The sequence below is a fragment of the Solanum pennellii genome, chromosome 6 (genome assembly GCF_001406875.1).
Source record: "Solanum pennellii chromosome 6, SPENNV200".
NCBI classification, from domain to species: Eukaryota; Viridiplantae; Streptophyta; class Magnoliopsida; order Solanales; family Solanaceae; genus Solanum; species Solanum pennellii.
Window position 1 is genome coordinate 57,699,559 of NC_028642.1, and position 18,377 is coordinate 57,717,935.

At 32.6% G+C, this 18,377-nt stretch overlaps 2 pseudogenes; both read right to left on the reverse strand.

The window, feature by feature from the left end:
* Positions 1-3,213: 3,213 nt before the first annotated feature.
* LOC107022910 lies at positions 3,214-11,410 on the reverse strand (annotated as a pseudogene).
* A 1,139-nt stretch (positions 11,411-12,549) lies between these two features.
* LOC107021874 lies at positions 12,550-15,691 on the reverse strand (annotated as a pseudogene).
* Between the last annotated feature and the right edge of the window lie 2,686 nt (positions 15,692-18,377).

An 18,377-nucleotide genomic window follows, 5' to 3' on the forward strand; every position in this document is an offset into this window, starting at 1 on the left:
CTTTCTCTCACAATTTTGACCATAAATATCTTTACTATCTCTATAAATTTTTACCATAAATTTAACCATAAAATATCTAAAAATAAAATATATAAATTTGAATAAAAAATATTACTCCTTTCCGTCTTAATCCGTTTCAAAAAAAAATGTAACCTCATTATTATTAGAAATAATTTAAATTTAAAATATCATTTTGACCCTTAATGAAACGATTTCCAAACGCTCAAATAAATAAGAATTATTTTAGACCACAAATTTCAAAAATCTTCATTTCTTAAACATCGTGTCAAGCCAAATGGTGCTACATAAAATAGGACGGAAGGAGTATAACATAATAATTAATAATTCAACATATTATATATTTCTTAAATTCTTGAAATTCAAACAATGTCAAATATATAAGAACGGAGTGTTGAAGTGTGAGACTATTTCATCTAAAAATTTAAGCTATTAGAGAACATACTTTTATTAGTTAATTATATTCTCAACCGAAAGAGTACTGCTATATTTATTTTTGGATAAACAACACATATCTCATTAGTTTAAGGTCTAATTATGTGCCCTTCCGCGAGTTTTCAAAATTATCATACACGTCAAAATTTGGATCCCAGATATATGTATATGGGTGCGTCTAGATACAAGTATATCATATACATCAGGTAAAAATAGATGTAATTTATTTCAAATACATTGTGTTTAAGTGTATTATAATCTAGGACAACTAACTCTCTGGGTTTAATTAGGTGTTCAAGTTGATACATGGACTCTCTCGCCTGCCTCTCTCTCTTCTTACTCGCCACGTTTATATATATATATATATATGTATATATAATCTTCTGGTTTACATGACAGCTTCTTTCCTTTAATATTGGAGGTCCAAATGGCATTCCGTTAAAATAACTCAATTTGCATATGCTAAATAATCATATTTATTTAGACTCCCACTTTAAAATTAAATATTCCAATATCATCTAAGTCAATATTATAAAAAGAAAAATCAATAATACTCTGGCTGTCGTAACGCGTACGTTGTCCAAACTGTTGAACACGTGAATTATATACATTTCATTAATTAAAAATTACTTATGTCTTCAAAAGTACATGATACACTTCAAAATGCATCAATTGTGGGAATCAATCATATCAAATGTAATAATCGTTATCATCGTTCTAATATAAATAAATTCTTAATGTCTAAAGTATCAAAAGCCAATTAATTAAGACGGATTGTCCTAATAATTTAGAGTTTTGAATTAACTTTAATTTTCTTGTGATGTATTTTACGTAGTCGTAGCAAACATGTATGTACATGTGAAAGAGGAAGAGCACTCATAAGTCTTGTCTTTTTTTTTTTTTTTTTTTAAAGAATCATGTTAATAAGATTAGCAAAAATGCCAACCTAACCTCCCGACACTAAAAGAGCGTTTAACATGAAGAGCACTCATAAATCATTACTTAAATTATACCTTTAATTATTTATGCAATTATATTAGATACAATCTAATATTTATATTCACATCACAACTATTAACATTATATTATTGTCAACATAAATATTGCACAAATTCACTTGAACTGTTAAACATGAGAGTTTTTTCCAAAAAGTAAAAAACAGGTATTTTCCAATAATCCTTTTAGGTGGAACTAAACTGGTCTTGCACCAACTTTTGAAGTAAATTGAACTTATTATCCAAAGATTATTATATTTTTGTTTTATAGAACAGTTCATTTGAATTGATAATGCCCGATAAATTTTAGATTAAATGATATTTTGAATAAATCAATGTGTATTAATTAAACGAAAAAGGGTAAAAAATATCATCGAACTATTTAAATTTTATCCTCTGTTTGATTTTGGTATCAAAAATATCAAAAATTTTCATGCTGAAAACCAGAACTACCATATCAGCCCTCCAAATGACTCAAGTGGACATCCGTTAGTTTGGAGGTATTTGTGGTCCAAAAAATAAACGTGAAGAGTATTTTTTTTTTTTTACCAAAAGTAAACAGAGCATAATGTGTATACTTTTGGATGTATTTTTTCTTTACCTTCAGTAGAATCATGCATTGTATCTCATCATATATTTCTTCTTGCCCGTTAACCAAACGAGGCCCTTTCTTTGTACGTTAAAAATTAATCACTCTGGTTAAAAAAGAAGAGCAACTTTCACATACAATAAATACAAAATTTATATTTGTATGCTATAATTATAGTTTGTATAATTGCGTTCTATAGCAAACATGCTATGATTATTTTCGCTATACATATATAAAAAAGAAGCTAAGTTATTTCGCTATACATATATAAAAAAGAAGTAATTGTATAATTCATTGGCTCCTCTTTAGATTTGTATAATTTCGCTAGCAGGCCATTTGTATAAATTGTTGGAAGACTCTCGTTTGTGTAAATCCATTGTATAATTCGCTGGCTCCTCTTCAGATTTGTATAATTTCGTTGGCAGACCATTTGTATAAATTGTTGGCAGCCTCTCATTTGTATAAATCGTTGACAACCTCTCAATTCAATTTTATGTGTTTCTATATCTATGTAAAATTTGAATTTCTATACAATTGAATCGAAATAAACTATTTGTATATCAAAATATCGCTCTTTCTCTCGCTTCATACAAACATAAATTATACATTGTATTTTGTATAATCTGTGTTTGTATAAAGCGAGAAAGTATTGTATAATTATAAGTGTATAGGACGAAGATATATTATGTATATATACAATTTTCTCTCGCTTTATACAAACATAAACACAATTTATACATTTCTGATTGTATAAAGCGAGAGAGGGAGTTAAGGGAGAGAGGCGACTGACAATGAATTTGCTACAGGACAATATTAAATCAAAGTGTGGTTTTAGCATTTAATTTGAATTATTAGTTTGTCATTAAATATAATTTTTCCAAAAAAAAATGATATTGTTATCTTTTTAGTCTGTTTAAAAAATGATTCTTTTCCTTTTTTTAGTAACACTTTAATTTCAGTTTTTAATATGACATGTTTAAGGCCACAAATATAAAAGACATTTTGGTACATTTGACATAACATTAATTTAGAACAACAAATTGAATTTTTTTATTTATTTTCTTAAATTCTGTATCAAATCAAACTACACAACTATGTACAAACAGTTGAGTGTTGTTAATTTCATGAACAATATTAATCATGATCATTGATTTTATTTTCTTTTTGAACCATGAATCACTTATTAGAAGGAGAATCAGTATGATCCACCACTTCCTTCATGCTTTTAAACTTGTAAAACCAAGCACATGTTATATAGTAACCAAAGTTCAATATCCCCCTACAACCAATATCCAATACACATTGTCCAATCTTCCATCATTTATGTTACCTGGTAACCATCTTGTTGTCCTTCTAACAACATCAATTAGAGCAGTAGTCAAATAAAATGCTATACCAATAAGCATAGAATTCATCGGTCGCCATGTTCTTTAAGGTAATTGGAAACTCTTGGTAGTACAATGATACTTGTCCAGGATAATGAAATGCCTCCCCGATACCATTAATTGCTAATTGTGGCACAAGCCATAAAACTGAACAAACTCTCCATCGATTACTTGTTGAACCATCTGATTTTACGTCAGCTTCACTTATAATGTTCAAGAACCTGCATCATTATTATAAGCAACTTCAGTACTCTAATGATCGGGTTCCACCATTCCCCAAAGTTGCTAGAGCTATGGCTGCATAGGGTACTACATATTGGTAAATCAATAAAGGACAAAAAGAATTCTATTATACACGTAATTATTTATTTTGAAACAAGTAAATTTCTTGAAAATCTTAGATTTTTAATTCATCTAGTTTATATTTACTAGAGGTAAAATGATAAACTTACTATGTGAATTATTGTCGTTTTAATAGATGTGTCATTTCAAAAGTGAATAAGTAATTAGGGACAGATCGAGTTAGCACAAAAGATTTAGGAGTTGATTCACATTCATCTTGCTCAAAACCTAGTGAGTTTATCATAAACAACATAATGTTTTCCTTTGAATACAATTTGTCTATTTTTATCTTCAATTTGAGATCTCAATTATTAATAAAAAAATCTTCAAGTTGAGTTGCATTGAGTCATTAAAAGACATGGTAGATTTTATAAATTGAGATAACAGTTTAAAAGTGAATGAGTCGAGATTTTTACTTAACACGTATTGCAGATTCAAAAAAAGAACATTAATTTATCGATTTTTACTCGAATCTAAAGTTATTTTCAATCTTTGATTTTAAAATTTAAAAAAATCAATCTTAATTGGCTAATAACCTACTAATTAGGAGAGAATGTAAAATACAATGATATATAGGTAATTGCACGTAATATTTTTTTCTAATTTTATTTATAGATACCTTTTGAAAATATTATTATATATTTAATATAAATAAATATCTAAAATTAGATGTTCATATAATTTAATAATTAATAATTATTCATTCGATCATGATTTATATTGCATACTTCATTTTTAATTTAACAAGATGAATGTTATATGTAATTTCAAAAAATTAATTTAACTATATAAAATAATTATATAGGGTCATAGACCGGTAAAAGAATTAAAAGGAAAGTTATTGAAGGAACCACAAAGACTGGTAAAAGAATTATAAAAAGAAAGTTTTTAAGGATCCATAAAAACTTTTGAAAATGATTTGATATGAATTTTGACTAATAAAAAATGTTTAAAAACACTTAAAGGACCAAGAATCGAATCCTCAATCTCTCGCTTCGTACTTCCTGTACTTATTTTATCATTGAATCAACTCTTCTAATTATAAGTATGTGCAAATCTAAATATATATTAAAAATATCGTAAATTTATCTTATAGGTATAACTTTCCGAAGAAGGGTGTTCACTTGTGCACCCTTCATTAACTAGCTCCGCCCCTGAATACAGGAGGTTGACCCAACTTCACTCGGTTTAGGCCTTAAAATATCAACCGTAGCTGTTAAAGCTAAAAGGATTGTGCCCTACAAGTATATTGAAAAAAATGGTTCTATAAATTATAGAGTTACGTCATACAGTAATTGTTAGGATCGAATTCACGCACACACACTAGATGAATGAAGAACACAAGAGCTTTCAAGAGAAAGAGATGAGAAATCTAGAGTGAGAGAGAGAAAACCCAATTTTTCGTGGTAAAATCCCGTGAGTAAACTTCCACGGCGGTGAGGTATATTTATATTAATAAATCAGAGTATTTTTGGTTACAGAGAATAAATAGGAAAACCTAAAATAGAGAATAAATAGGAAAGCCTAAAATAGAGAATAAATAGGAAAACCTAAAATTAATCAGGCTCCACTACCTAACAATTCTCCCACTTGGAGACTGACTCAGTCATCCAAAAAATACATTCTTAAAAAAAAATCTCTTCATCATCAACATCTTTACCGCACCGCAACATCTGTAGCAACAACTACAGAAGACCAACCGAGGTTTTACATAACCTCAGTTTCCCAACATCAACACATTTCGTCAACATGTCTGCCGGGTTCTTTGCACCCTCTATCTTCTCCAAGCACATATCACCATCCTCCACTGCCCAGCGACTGAAATGGTATCGCCTTCTGATGTGCTTTGTCTTCGAATGATAGACTGGATTTTTCACCAACTGTATGGCACTCTGGCTATCTGAGTAAAGAATCTTCTCGCTCTGCTTCTTGCCCAATTCCTCAAGATAATCTGTCAGCCATATCATCTCTTTCCCAGCTTCAGCTATTGCCACATACTCAGCTTCAGTAGATGAAAGAGAAACACACTTCTGAAGCCTGGACATCCAACTCACTGCTGTTCCACCTATGGTGTAAATGTACCCGGATGTACTCTTGCTCGAGTCAACATCCCCACCAAGATCAGCATCCACAAAACCCTGTAGAGTCACATTGCCTTTGCCAAAACAAAGTGAAGTACTGGATGTACCTCTCAGATATCTCAGAAGCCACTTCACAGCTTCCCAATGCTCTTTCCCAGGGTTCGCCATGTACCTGCTAACAACTCCCACTGCATGTGCTATATCAGGTCTAGTGCAGACCATAGCATACATCAAACTACCAACTGCTGAAGCATATGGAACAAGTGCCATGTGATCACGCTCCTCGGCAGTCTTGGGTGACTGCTCCTTTGACAATTTAAAGTGATTTGCCAATGGAGTAGTCCTGGGTTTAGCATCATTAACCCTGAATCTGCTCAGCACCTTCTCAATGTACAACTCCTGAGATAGATTTAAAGTGCCAGCAGATCTATCCCGAGAAATCTTCATCCCCAAAATCTGCTTTGCTGGACCCAAATCTTTCATCTCAAACGCTGCAGACAACCTTGTCTTCAGATTGTTAATCTCCCTCATACTAGATCCTGCAATCAACATATCATCCACATACAAGAGTAGAAAGACATATGAATCAGTGTATTTCTTGAAGTAACAACAAGGATCCTTTTCAGCTTTGCAGAATCCACTCTTGGTCATGAAGGAGTCAAACTTCTTGTACCACTGCCTTGGTGCTTGCTTTAGTCCATACAAGCTCCTGGTGAGCTTGCACACCATGTGTTCCTTGCCTGGAACCACAAATCCTTCCGGTTGCTGCATATAGATCTCTTTGTCCAGATCTCCATGTAAAAACGCTGTTTTTACATCCATTTGCTCTAGATGCAAATTTTCCGATGCAACAATACTCAACAGAATTCGAATAGAGGTTAACTTCACAACAGGAGAGAATATTTCAGCATAATCAATACCTTTCCTTTGTGAATATCCTTTAACCACTAAACGAGCCTTGAACCTTCTTTTGCCATCTGGTTCAGTCTTGATTCTGAACACCCACTTGTTCAGCAAAGCTCTCTTCCCTGCAGGTAACTCAGTCAACACCCATGTGTCGTTCTTCTCAAGTGACCTCATCTCATCATCCATGGCTTGCTCCCACTTGATCGAATCCTCCACCTGTAGGGCCTCATCAAAAGACTCTGGTTCCCCCTCATCAGTCAGCAATAGATAGTGTAATGAAGGTGAATACCTATCTGGTGCCCTGATGGATCTGGATGATCTCCTTAACACCTGCTCAGGTGTAACTTGCTCCACTTCAGATTCTTCAGTAGGAGTTGGTTGAGTATCTGCTTCGACATCTCTGGGGTTACTCTTCTCCAACTCAACCTCAACTCCCACTTGCTTTGTAATCTCTAGAACCTTCTGCTCTCTGTCCTTGTACAGGACAGACTCATCAAATGTCACGTCACAATGTCTCAGGATCTTTCTGTTCTTGTCATCCCAAAACCTGTAACCAAACAAATCAGAACCATAGCCTATGAAGTAACACTTCACAGCCTTGGCATCAAGCTTGTCTCTCTTTTCTGGATCAACATGAACATAAGCAGTGCAACCAAAAGTCCTCAAGTGTGAGTACTTGAGTTCTTTTCCTGTCCACACCTCCTCTGGAATCTTGAACCCTAAAGGAACTGATGGTCCCCTGTTGATCAAGTATGCAGCTGTGCTCACAGCATCCGCCCAAAGTGTTTTGGGCAGCCCACAGTGTATCCTCATACTCCTTGCACGCTCATTCAATGTTCTGTTCATCCTCTCAGCAATTCCATTCTGCCTTGCCTTACCAGGAACTGTTCTCATCAATCTGATTCCCTCAGCTGCACAGAATGCCTTGAACTCTGATTTGTCATACTCTCCTCCATTGTCAGACCTTAGGCATTTGACTTTCAAACCGGTCTGATTCTCAACTTCAGCTTTCCACTTCTTGAAAGTTGCAAACACATCTGACTTATGCTTCAAGAAGTAAACCCATACCTTCCTGCTGAAATCATCAATGAAGGTAACATAGAATCTGGATCCTCCAAGTGATGATACTGGAGATGGTCCCCAAACATCTGTATGGACCATTTCCAACCGCACTTTCTTTGGCTCTCTAGGAGTCTTTGTGAAGCTTACTCTTTTCTGTTTGCCCATAACACAGCTCTCGCAAAGACCCATATCAACAGACTTCAGACCCTCTAATGCTCCTTTTGCAACCAGCATCTTCATTCCTTTAGTACTCATGTGTCCAAGTCTGTTGTGCCACAGACATGAACCGGAAGCACCTTCAGCAACAGCGGCCATGTTTATACACCCTGCAGTGGTGTACAAGGTTCCAGATTTGGTGCCACGAGCTACTACCATAGCACCTTTCACGATCTTCCACGAACCTTTCCCAAACTCTGCTGCATATCCCGTGCTATCCAACTGACCAACAGAGATCAGATTTTTCTTGATCCCAGGAATATATCTGACATCCTCCAATGTCCACTGGTTTCCCGAGGTGGTCTTTATGCAAACATCCCCCTTTCCTTCAATCTCTAAGGCTTTATTGTCAGCAAGATATACTTTTCCAAAATTTCCAGATTTGAAATTTTGGAACAACTCCTTGCTTGGAGACGAATGGAAAGATGCACCAGAATCCAAAATCCATGATTCAACCGGGCTGTTCACACTAAGGATTAGAGCATCCCCAATGTCCTCTGCTGAATTTACAGAATCATTGTCATCTCCAAATTTCTGATTCTGTTTCTTCTTTGGCTTTGTATAGTTCGTCCGAAAGTGCCCTTTTTCTCCACAGTTCCAACAAGTCATGTTTGATCTGTTCAGGGATTTTCCTCGATTCTTTGATTTTGATCGACCATGTTGATTTTGGCCTTTCGTCTTACTTCTCCCCCTTCGATCAACGCTGAGAGCACTGCCCGATGAATCTCCCACTTCTCGTTTGCGAATACTTTCGCTAAGAACAACATCACGGATTTCATCAAACTTCAGTTTCTCAGATCCACGGGAACTGCTAATCGCAGCAACAACAGTATCCCAAGACTCGGGCAGAGATGACATCAAAATCAACGCCTTAATTTCATCTTCAAAATTAATATCCACAGAATTGAGTTGACTCACAATCATATTGAACTCGTTTATATGATCAGAAACGGATCCATTCTCAGACATCTGTAAATTGAACAATCTACGCATCAAATATACCTTGTTCATAGCCGATGGTTTTTCATACATGTTTGACAGTGCCTTCAACAGACCGGACGTAGTCTTCTCCTTCACGATGTTGAACGCCACGTTTCTTGACAAAGTCAACCGGATCAACCCTAGAGCCTGGCGATCCTTGAGTTTCCACTTCTCCTCCGTCATGGATTCCGGCTTCACCCCGGTCAACGGTTCGTGAAGATCTTTCTGGTACAGATAATCTTCGATCTGCATCTTCCAGAAACTGAAATCGGATCCATCAAACTTCTCGATTCCAAGCTTTGAACTATCCATCTTCAGTGATCGTGTTGAATCTCCTTAGCTCTGATACCAGTTGTTAGGATCGAATTCACGCACACACACTAGATGAATGAAGAACACAAGAGCTTTCAAGAGAAAGAGATGAGAAATCTAGAGAGAGAGAGAGAAAACCCAATTTTTCGTGGTAAAACCCCGTGAGTAAACTTCCACGGCAGTGAGGTATATTTATATTAATAAATCAGAGTATTTTTGGTTACAGAGAATAAATAGGAAAACCTAAAATAGAGAATAAATAGGAAAACCTAAAATTAATCAGGCTCCACTACCTAACAGTAATCGAAGAGAAGTGTTGAATTTAATAATAATTAAGTACTTCAACATATGTGTTCAGGAAAGTAATGGAGTAATAATTATTGTTGAAATGGTTGGCGTTAAAGCTATTTCAAAAAAAAAAAAAACAAATTAAAAGTACTTATAAACTAGAAAATTCAGGGGAGATTTTATTTTCGTAGTATGTAATTAATACTTTTGATTTATATCTTTTATGTTTAGTAAATAAAAATATAAAATATGATTCTTAACTTGTCTTTAACCAATAATTATATTTTTTAATATTGAGTGTGCACAAGTAGACACTTAAACTTGTATAAAATTGAACCAGTATATACATAATAATACATGACATAGTACACATAGGACATAAAATTGCCATGTAGGATGTCATGTAGGACGAATGTGTCTATTTGTTCAATTTTATACAACTTAAAAGTACTTATAAATTGAAAATTCAGGGGAGATTTTGTTTTCGTAGTATGTAATTAATACTTTTTACTTATATCTTTTATGTTTAGTAAACAAAAATATAAAACATGATTCTTAACTTGGCTTCAATCAATAATTATATTCTTCAATATTGAGTGTGTACATGTAGACACTTAAATTTGCATAAAATTGAACCAGTATATACATGATTCCTACATGACATAGTACACATAGGACACAAAATTGACATGTAGGATGTCATGTAGGACGAATGTGTCTATTTATTCAATTTTATACAAATTAAAAGTACTTATAAACTGAAAATTCAGGGGAGATTTTATTTTCGTAGTATGTAATTAATGCTTTTGACTTATATCTTTTATGTTTAGTAAATAAAAATATAAAACATGATTCTTAACTTGGCTTTCACTAATAATTATATTTTTTAATATTGAGTGTGCACAAGTAGACACTTAAACTTGTATAAAATTGAACCAGTATATACATAATTCCTACATGACATAGTACACATAGGACATAAAATTGCCATGTAGGATGCCATGTAGGACGAATGTGTCTATTTGTTCAATTTTATATGTTTAAGTGTCTACTTGTGCACGACTAAAGTTAATGGTCATAGTTGTCAGTTAAAACAAAGTTAAGGACCATGTTTAGGTATTATGCAAAAATATAAATAAGTCAAAAAAAGTACTTATAAATTGATTTAACGAGTGAGCTTGGTTAGGTAAACACAATACGAAGAGGTGTTGAATATGAGGAGTAATGAGTAATTCATGAACACACAAAAACCGGAGGTAGTTACCAATAATGAGATGATGGATGAAATCCAAATGGTAGAGAAGCAACCAAGAAAAGAGTCGGCAATAATTGCAGCAACAACAGGAATTAAACTTCCAGCACCGTTAACCAAATTTGATATTTGAGCAGCATCAATACCCTCCACATTAAACTCCTTAATCAGATACACAATAAGATTGCTTGTCCAACCCACAAATGCTAGAATCAACCCTACGAAGCTCGCTGTTTATGTCAAAATCGAGTTACGGATTTAGCTTCAATATAAATAACATGCTACATTACTGTAACAAATATTAAGCCCATGCAACAAATAAAGTACATGGATAGTGTAATATAGTATTAGAGCTTTTGATTATTTATTTTTTACGTTGCTATAAATTTGAACAGTAAAAATAAGTGACAAGTACATTGAATCAAATCGTATTGGAATAAAATTCAGGTCTATCGAAAGAAAGATAAGAGAGGAGAGACGTATGATGAAGGGGAAGGTGATCCAGCCTCCGGTCTTCTTGGTAATTGTGCCTCTAATGGAGCTTCCATGGTTGAAAAACACAAAGGATAAATAATTACTTCAAAATTTTGGGAGAGCACTTATTTATATAGGCATAATACATATATTAGACCCTAAACTTAGCTTCAAATTTTAACTTTGACCTCCAACTTTCATAATGTACAAACAAGCACTTTAACTATCCAACTTTTAAATAAATAAACACATGAGTCCTACGTGGCAAAATACACGTAAGACACCACATAGGACAAAAAATGACGCGTAGGATGACATGTAGGACATGTGTGTCTATTTGTTCAACTTTATATAAGTTTAAGTGTCTACTTTTGCATACCCAAAGTTAAAGGGCATAAATGTAATTCAAAGCCAAGTTAAAGGGCGTATTTATGTATTATGCCATTTATATATATATGATCAGCTCAAAAAATATCTATAAATATGGGCCTTCTAGTGGGACTTTGGAAAGATAAGTTTGACAAAAAACACACAATGAGCACTAAGAAATAAAGTATGAACTCATACGTTGAAGTCTTCTGTTTAGAAAGTAACTTGTATGTTTGCATCTGAAATTATTCACATGGCCTCAAGGTCCACGACATATTGGTATTTGGGCCCAATTTAGCTCATCTAAACGTCAGGCCGATATGGGCTACTATGTAATCCAACTGAAAGAGTTCATGAGAAATATTATTAAAAATTTATAATTTTGTTTATATTTGATATATATACCATATATAATCATCATAAAATGTAAGCAAGAAATTAAAACTTGGAAAAAGTGAGGTGGGTTGAGTTTTGATTCATTATTGGGATTGCTAGTTCTAACACAAATGATCTCAGTCATGTGCACCAATACCTTATTGGGCATGCAATCTAATAGCTCAGTGGAATAACTTCGTTCCGTCCTTGCTTAATTTTTTTTTTTAAAATTTAATATTACTATTTTACCTTTTATCATATATTATTTAATTTTTTTATCAAATATTAATTTTTAATTAAATCAATCTAGCTACAAACATGATAATATAGTTATCATATCATTCTATGTTATTTTCATAAAACATAAAAAAAATGTATGATAGTGTTGTTATTTTATTAATATCTATTGATATATTTAGTATTTAAAATAATTAAGAATATTTTAGTAAAATTTAAATTCAATACAAAATGACACAAAAAAAATGTTATTAAACAATATGATATAACCGAATATTGTATCTATCATACCGTAGAATACAATACATTATGAAACCATAATCCATCCAAACAGAGTGTTACATAGATAACTAGGTAGGGAACTTTCTTTTGGAGCCGTTAATCACTCATGAGAAGGAGAACACTATGATCCACCACTTCCTTCATGGTTTTATATTTGTAAAACCAAGCACATGTTACATAGTAACCGAAGTTCAATATCCCCCCTACAACTAATATCCAGTACACATTGTCCAGCCTTCCGTTATTTATGTTACCAGGTAACCATGTAGTTGTTCTTCTAACAACATCAATTAGAGCAGTGGTCAAGTAAAATGACACCCCTACAATCACTTGAATCATCGCGGTAGCCATGTTCTTTAAGGTTATTGGAAATTCCTGGTAATAGAACGCGACTTGCCCTGGAAAATGAAATGCCTCTGCAATACCAACAATGGCTAATTGAGGCACAAGCCATAACACTGACATAGGCACAATCTTGGAACCTTGATTTGATTTTGCTACATTTAGCCTCTTTGACTCAACTAACGCTGAGACACCCATGCTCACAAAACTAATCACGTGTCCAACCCCAATTCTTTGGAGAGGCGTAAGCGATTTACCAGTCAATAGAAATAGAGCAGTAGAGACCATGACAAAAACCAATATAGAACCAGCTGGGATTTGGAAATTGGGGCCTATGTGACGATCCATTGCTAAGGCTTGAAGGATTGACAAACTTGTTTGTACACCAATTGTTGTGCCAAGAAAAAAACTACTTGACCATAGTGGTAAAATTTTAATTAAGGATTTGAAATCTTCAATTTCTTGGACTGAACAAAGTCTCCATGGCTTAGCTATTGAGCCATCTAGTTTAACATCGCCTTCACTTTTAATGGCTGCACGGTTCAAAAACCTGCATCATAAGAAAACAAACAAACTAATACTTATTATCAAACGAATTTACATCTGTTTTAGTACACAATGTATATTTTATACTAAATATTATACATACACTCAACACATACATATTATGTATATCAATTGTTTACAAATAAAGTTTCCATTATCTAATTATGAAAGCATAAGTCTTTCACACGATATTAATAGTCCCAAATTTGAGTGTCATCACTATCCTATCCGCCGACAAAAAAGTAATATCAGTGTAAATTCCAAAATAAAAAGATCAATTTGAACAGTGAGGAAAAAAGCACAACTCATGAGTAGGCGTGAAATCTCTGATACTTTTATTTTAAAAATCACTTAGCAGCCTTAAGAAAGTCATCGTCGAAATAGTATATAATTGTAACATTCCTAGTACGTAAAGACTGTTTTTAAAGAGTATTTATTACTACTAAACTAATAATATATTATATAGTGCTCCACGACAGACAGTACTAATATCAAGATTTACTTAATAGTAATTCATCATTGAGAGTTGAGACAATATAAAACAAACATTAGTGACTGGATGACCCAAGCACATGATCAAAGACATAGTAAACACTAAAGAGTGACGCTACAGTCCCAGATTATATGGAAAATCTACACAATAAGACATGTGCACTATCTTATACATTATTATCATTTATACTTTTTAATACTATGTCTTCTATCACTAATTAATATTTCTTTTACATATTTTACATTTAATTAGATAATTATATTTTTACCACAAAAATAGAGAGAGAAGCAAGAAAGATTGGTGAGGAAGACCAGTGAGATTTATATGTATTCACATGTATCTGGAATACCAAACACATGGAAGAAGAAGATGGGAGAGAGACGAGGAAGAACGAGTAATCTTTTCTAATAGTTATACAATATATATTACCGGAAGGTTTTTGAAGGCGCAACACTTGTTGATTTAGGTCCGTGGTAGAAATGTTGCCCAGTGAATGGGATTGACACTTTCCTTTTCCTAATATTTGCAACCACAATACGAGCCAAGTTGGTGAAAGGACTCCCTTCTGGCTTAGAATTGGTGTAATATCTGGTCCCCAATAGAAAAATGGCTGAACCAAGTATATTAGCTGCAACACAAATGAAAAATCCAGCTTTCCAGCTTACGTTATCTTCAACATAGACAATAGCTGTTGTTGCTACTACAGATGAACCATAAGTGAAGAAAAAGAACCAATTGAAGAAAATCCCTTCATCTTTTTGTTTATCAAATTGGTTGGCTCCCATTGTTGAAAGCGTTGATCGGAGACCGCCATTCCCCAGAGTTGCCAGAACTATAGCTGCATAGAGTAGTACAAATTGAACTTTTGGTTTAGGGGTACATGAAGTTGAACCAACTTCACAAGGTTTAGGCCTTAGAGAATCAAGCATCGCTGTTAAAGCTAAAAGGATTGTGCCCTACACGTATAAGCGACAAAATAATTAAACACCACATAATAAATTGGATAGAAAAAGTAAGTAATCATATATATTATATACAATAATAATGTATTCAACCAAAAAGTATAGAGCGTAGACTCATTATTATATTAGGATAGAAACAAAACAAAAATTAGTTTGTACCAATAATGAGATGAAGGATGAAATCCAAATGGTAGAGAAACAACCAAGAAAAGAGTCAGCAATAATTGCAGCAACAACAGGAATTAAACTTCCAGCACCATTAACTAAATTTGATATTTGAGCAGCATCAATACTCTCCACATCAAATTCCTTAATCAGATACACAATAAGATTGCTTGTCCAACCCCCAAATGCTAGGGTCAAACATGTTGTTGTTGCTGCATATATACATAAACAAATAATATTTAATACTACACATTTCATATCATGCATGGTCATAGATTAACACACAAATATATATGAGACCTATGATGAAGGGGAAGGTGATCCAGCCTCCGGTTCTTCTCGGCAACTGTGCTTCGCCGTTGCCGGACGATAGTGGTGGAGCTTCCATGCCTAAACAAACAAAACAACTTTTCCAGTATCACAACACTATAATTTCTTCCACTAATATTATAACTTAGCATTTACAAAATTATGGAGTAGTTCAATTGTTGGGAGAGCACTAATAATATATATATACAAAGACAGGTGCAAAATTAGTCCACAAAATCATAATTACTCAATTCGTGTAAATTTGGACTGACACCATGTTTACCAAAATAAAAATATGTTTTGAAGTTTGGTGGTCTAAAATAATTTGTTACTCCTACTAGATATGTTATAAATCATTTATTTTCAATAAATTTTGACTGTTTTCTAATTATAACTTTTTTGAGTTCGTATTAAAAATAAGTGTATCGTATGAATTAAGACGGAAAGAATAAAAGGTACACAAGTATATTTGGGAGACAAAATCCTTTTGATTGACAAGTTGCTCAAATTGAAATTTGGTTCCTTTCCTTTCTTTCAAGTTATTACTTGAACGAGAGACACATGATATAAATTATTAATAAGTAATAGTAATTAAGATTTAGTCAACTAAAGTGAGATATCATGATTAGGATTTTACTTTAATTAATTATATCTTAAATTATAATCTTATTTTAATTAATTAATTAATTCTTAATCATTAATTTTAATTTGTATCATGTGTGAATTTGAGGAAAATGGGTCAAATATATCATCATTTTAAATTTCACCCTCTTTAGAAAAACTAGTTAAAGTTCAAATTAAAATGCAACTGAGGAAACCAAAAACGAGGAAAACTAATAAAGTCAAAGTATCCATGAAACCTAGCTACACTTGTTTGTTGATTTTCTTGATACCACAATCATTCTCATCTCGTGGGTCTCCTGTATTTCCGTAAATATTGTTCCTGCTTCGTCAAATACTTACGTATTGAATAAAAAAAAAAATTGAAACTTAACTGCTCTATCCGCTCACTTTTACTTATGATTTATTTTTAAAATAGATTTTCAAATTTTACCTGTCATTTAGACGTATGAAGAAAAGACAATTTTTTTTTTTATCTTTTACTTGTCATTTTCCAAGGCTTCATTCAATAAGGGATAATTTGGTAAAATACCTATATCATTAATTATTTTCTTAATAATGAATGTATTAAGTCAAAATGTGACAAGTAAAAATGAACAGAGAGAAAATTATATTTTATTTATACATTTCTCTTCATAATATATTAATCTTAGTAATTTCAATGAATTATTTGATTATTGGGTAAACAAAATAGACTAAATTAGTTTAGGCTTTAATTATGTGCTGTTTTTTAAGCTTTTGAAAAAAATATTTATATCAGATTTTGGTCTCTTGATATACCTGATGCGTCCAGTTATGTATATCTGAGATAAATGAGATCAAAATTATGTAGTATAATTTATTTTAGTTACACAGTACCTAAGTGGATTCACATGGATCTAATTTTCAGAAAATATTTTGAATGTATCTGGTATGATATCAAATCATGTATCAATGTTATTTGTATGTATTTGAGATGCACTAACTCTCTTTCACTCGCCTCTCTCCTATCTTGCTCGCATTCGAGAGTATTTGGTAACAAAAATACATGTTTGATTGTAAATCTGATATGAAATTATTAATTAGTGAGACTATATAATTATTTTAAATTATAACGAGAATTAGTAATATGGTAGGAATATTTGTATAGTTTGATAGTTTTTCCTTGATTATCTTACCCTGATTTATGTCTTACAAAAATATAATTTCTTTTCACTAAATATTCATTCTATTTATGTGTCATAATTGAGGGTTTATATTAATATCTAACAACAATTATTACTAAGAATATATGAAAAAATATAAAATTTTGTCTTGAACTTACAATCACTATAACAAAAATGACCATTAGCGGTATTTAATTCTTAATTGTCGCTAAATATATATTTTTAGCGGTAATTGTCACTCTTTGTATATGTCCCTAAAGCCTTTAGCGACATTGATTTTAATGACACTTAAATAATGCCGGTAAAGACTTTAACACTCTTTATTAGTGTCAATAAGCCGCTAAAAATTGTAGGGAATGTGACAGTAAAAAATAAATAGTCAGGTTTCTATTTCTATTATCGATATGTTAAAGTGCACCAGAAGATGCATATTTTTTCGAAATAAAGAGGCTTACCATTGTTGCTGGATATATAGTGGAGTAGCTAATTTGGAATCTAATAATTCTTGCCAGCATAAGATAAAGAACAAGTTGAGTCCTTTTAATTTGCATGAATTTCTTGTGGAATGAATAATGATGGCAACATTATCATCAAGAAAGCACTACTGGACTGGTATGAAGTCTTTTTATCTTAGTCGTGAATATAACTATTGTTTACATCCCCACTCTTTCGAAGTAGGGCGAAACGTCGCGGCAACTCGAAAATAATTAATTGATTCAATTTTAACAAAGTTTTAAAAATAAACAAGTTTTAAAAAGAGTCGCCACCTAATTTTAGGAAAAATAGGAAACCAATTATCAATCTACGAAACCAATTCGATTCTAGGTAAGGGGTTTAAATTATTCCGAAGGGAAGGGGTTAGGCACCCTTCGGAATCCACAATTGTGGTTCCCGACTGAATTCATTTTTTTTCAAATTGAGGAAGAATATAAAATAATGTACAGATATAATAAACATGTAATATACACAACAAAATAAAATAATAATCGGCCTAAGGTTTGCCTAACGTCAATATCCACAAAATAATGAATGAAATATAATTCGAACTTTTTCGAATAATTTCAAGGAGAAGCACCTCCGGGTACCTGTAAAGACACTTAGTAAAAGAGTTAGTGCCAAAGTAATATAAATAAAAATAAATAACTCAAATAATAACTAAAAATAAAAATCCGTCTTATTAACATGGGAGGCCTTG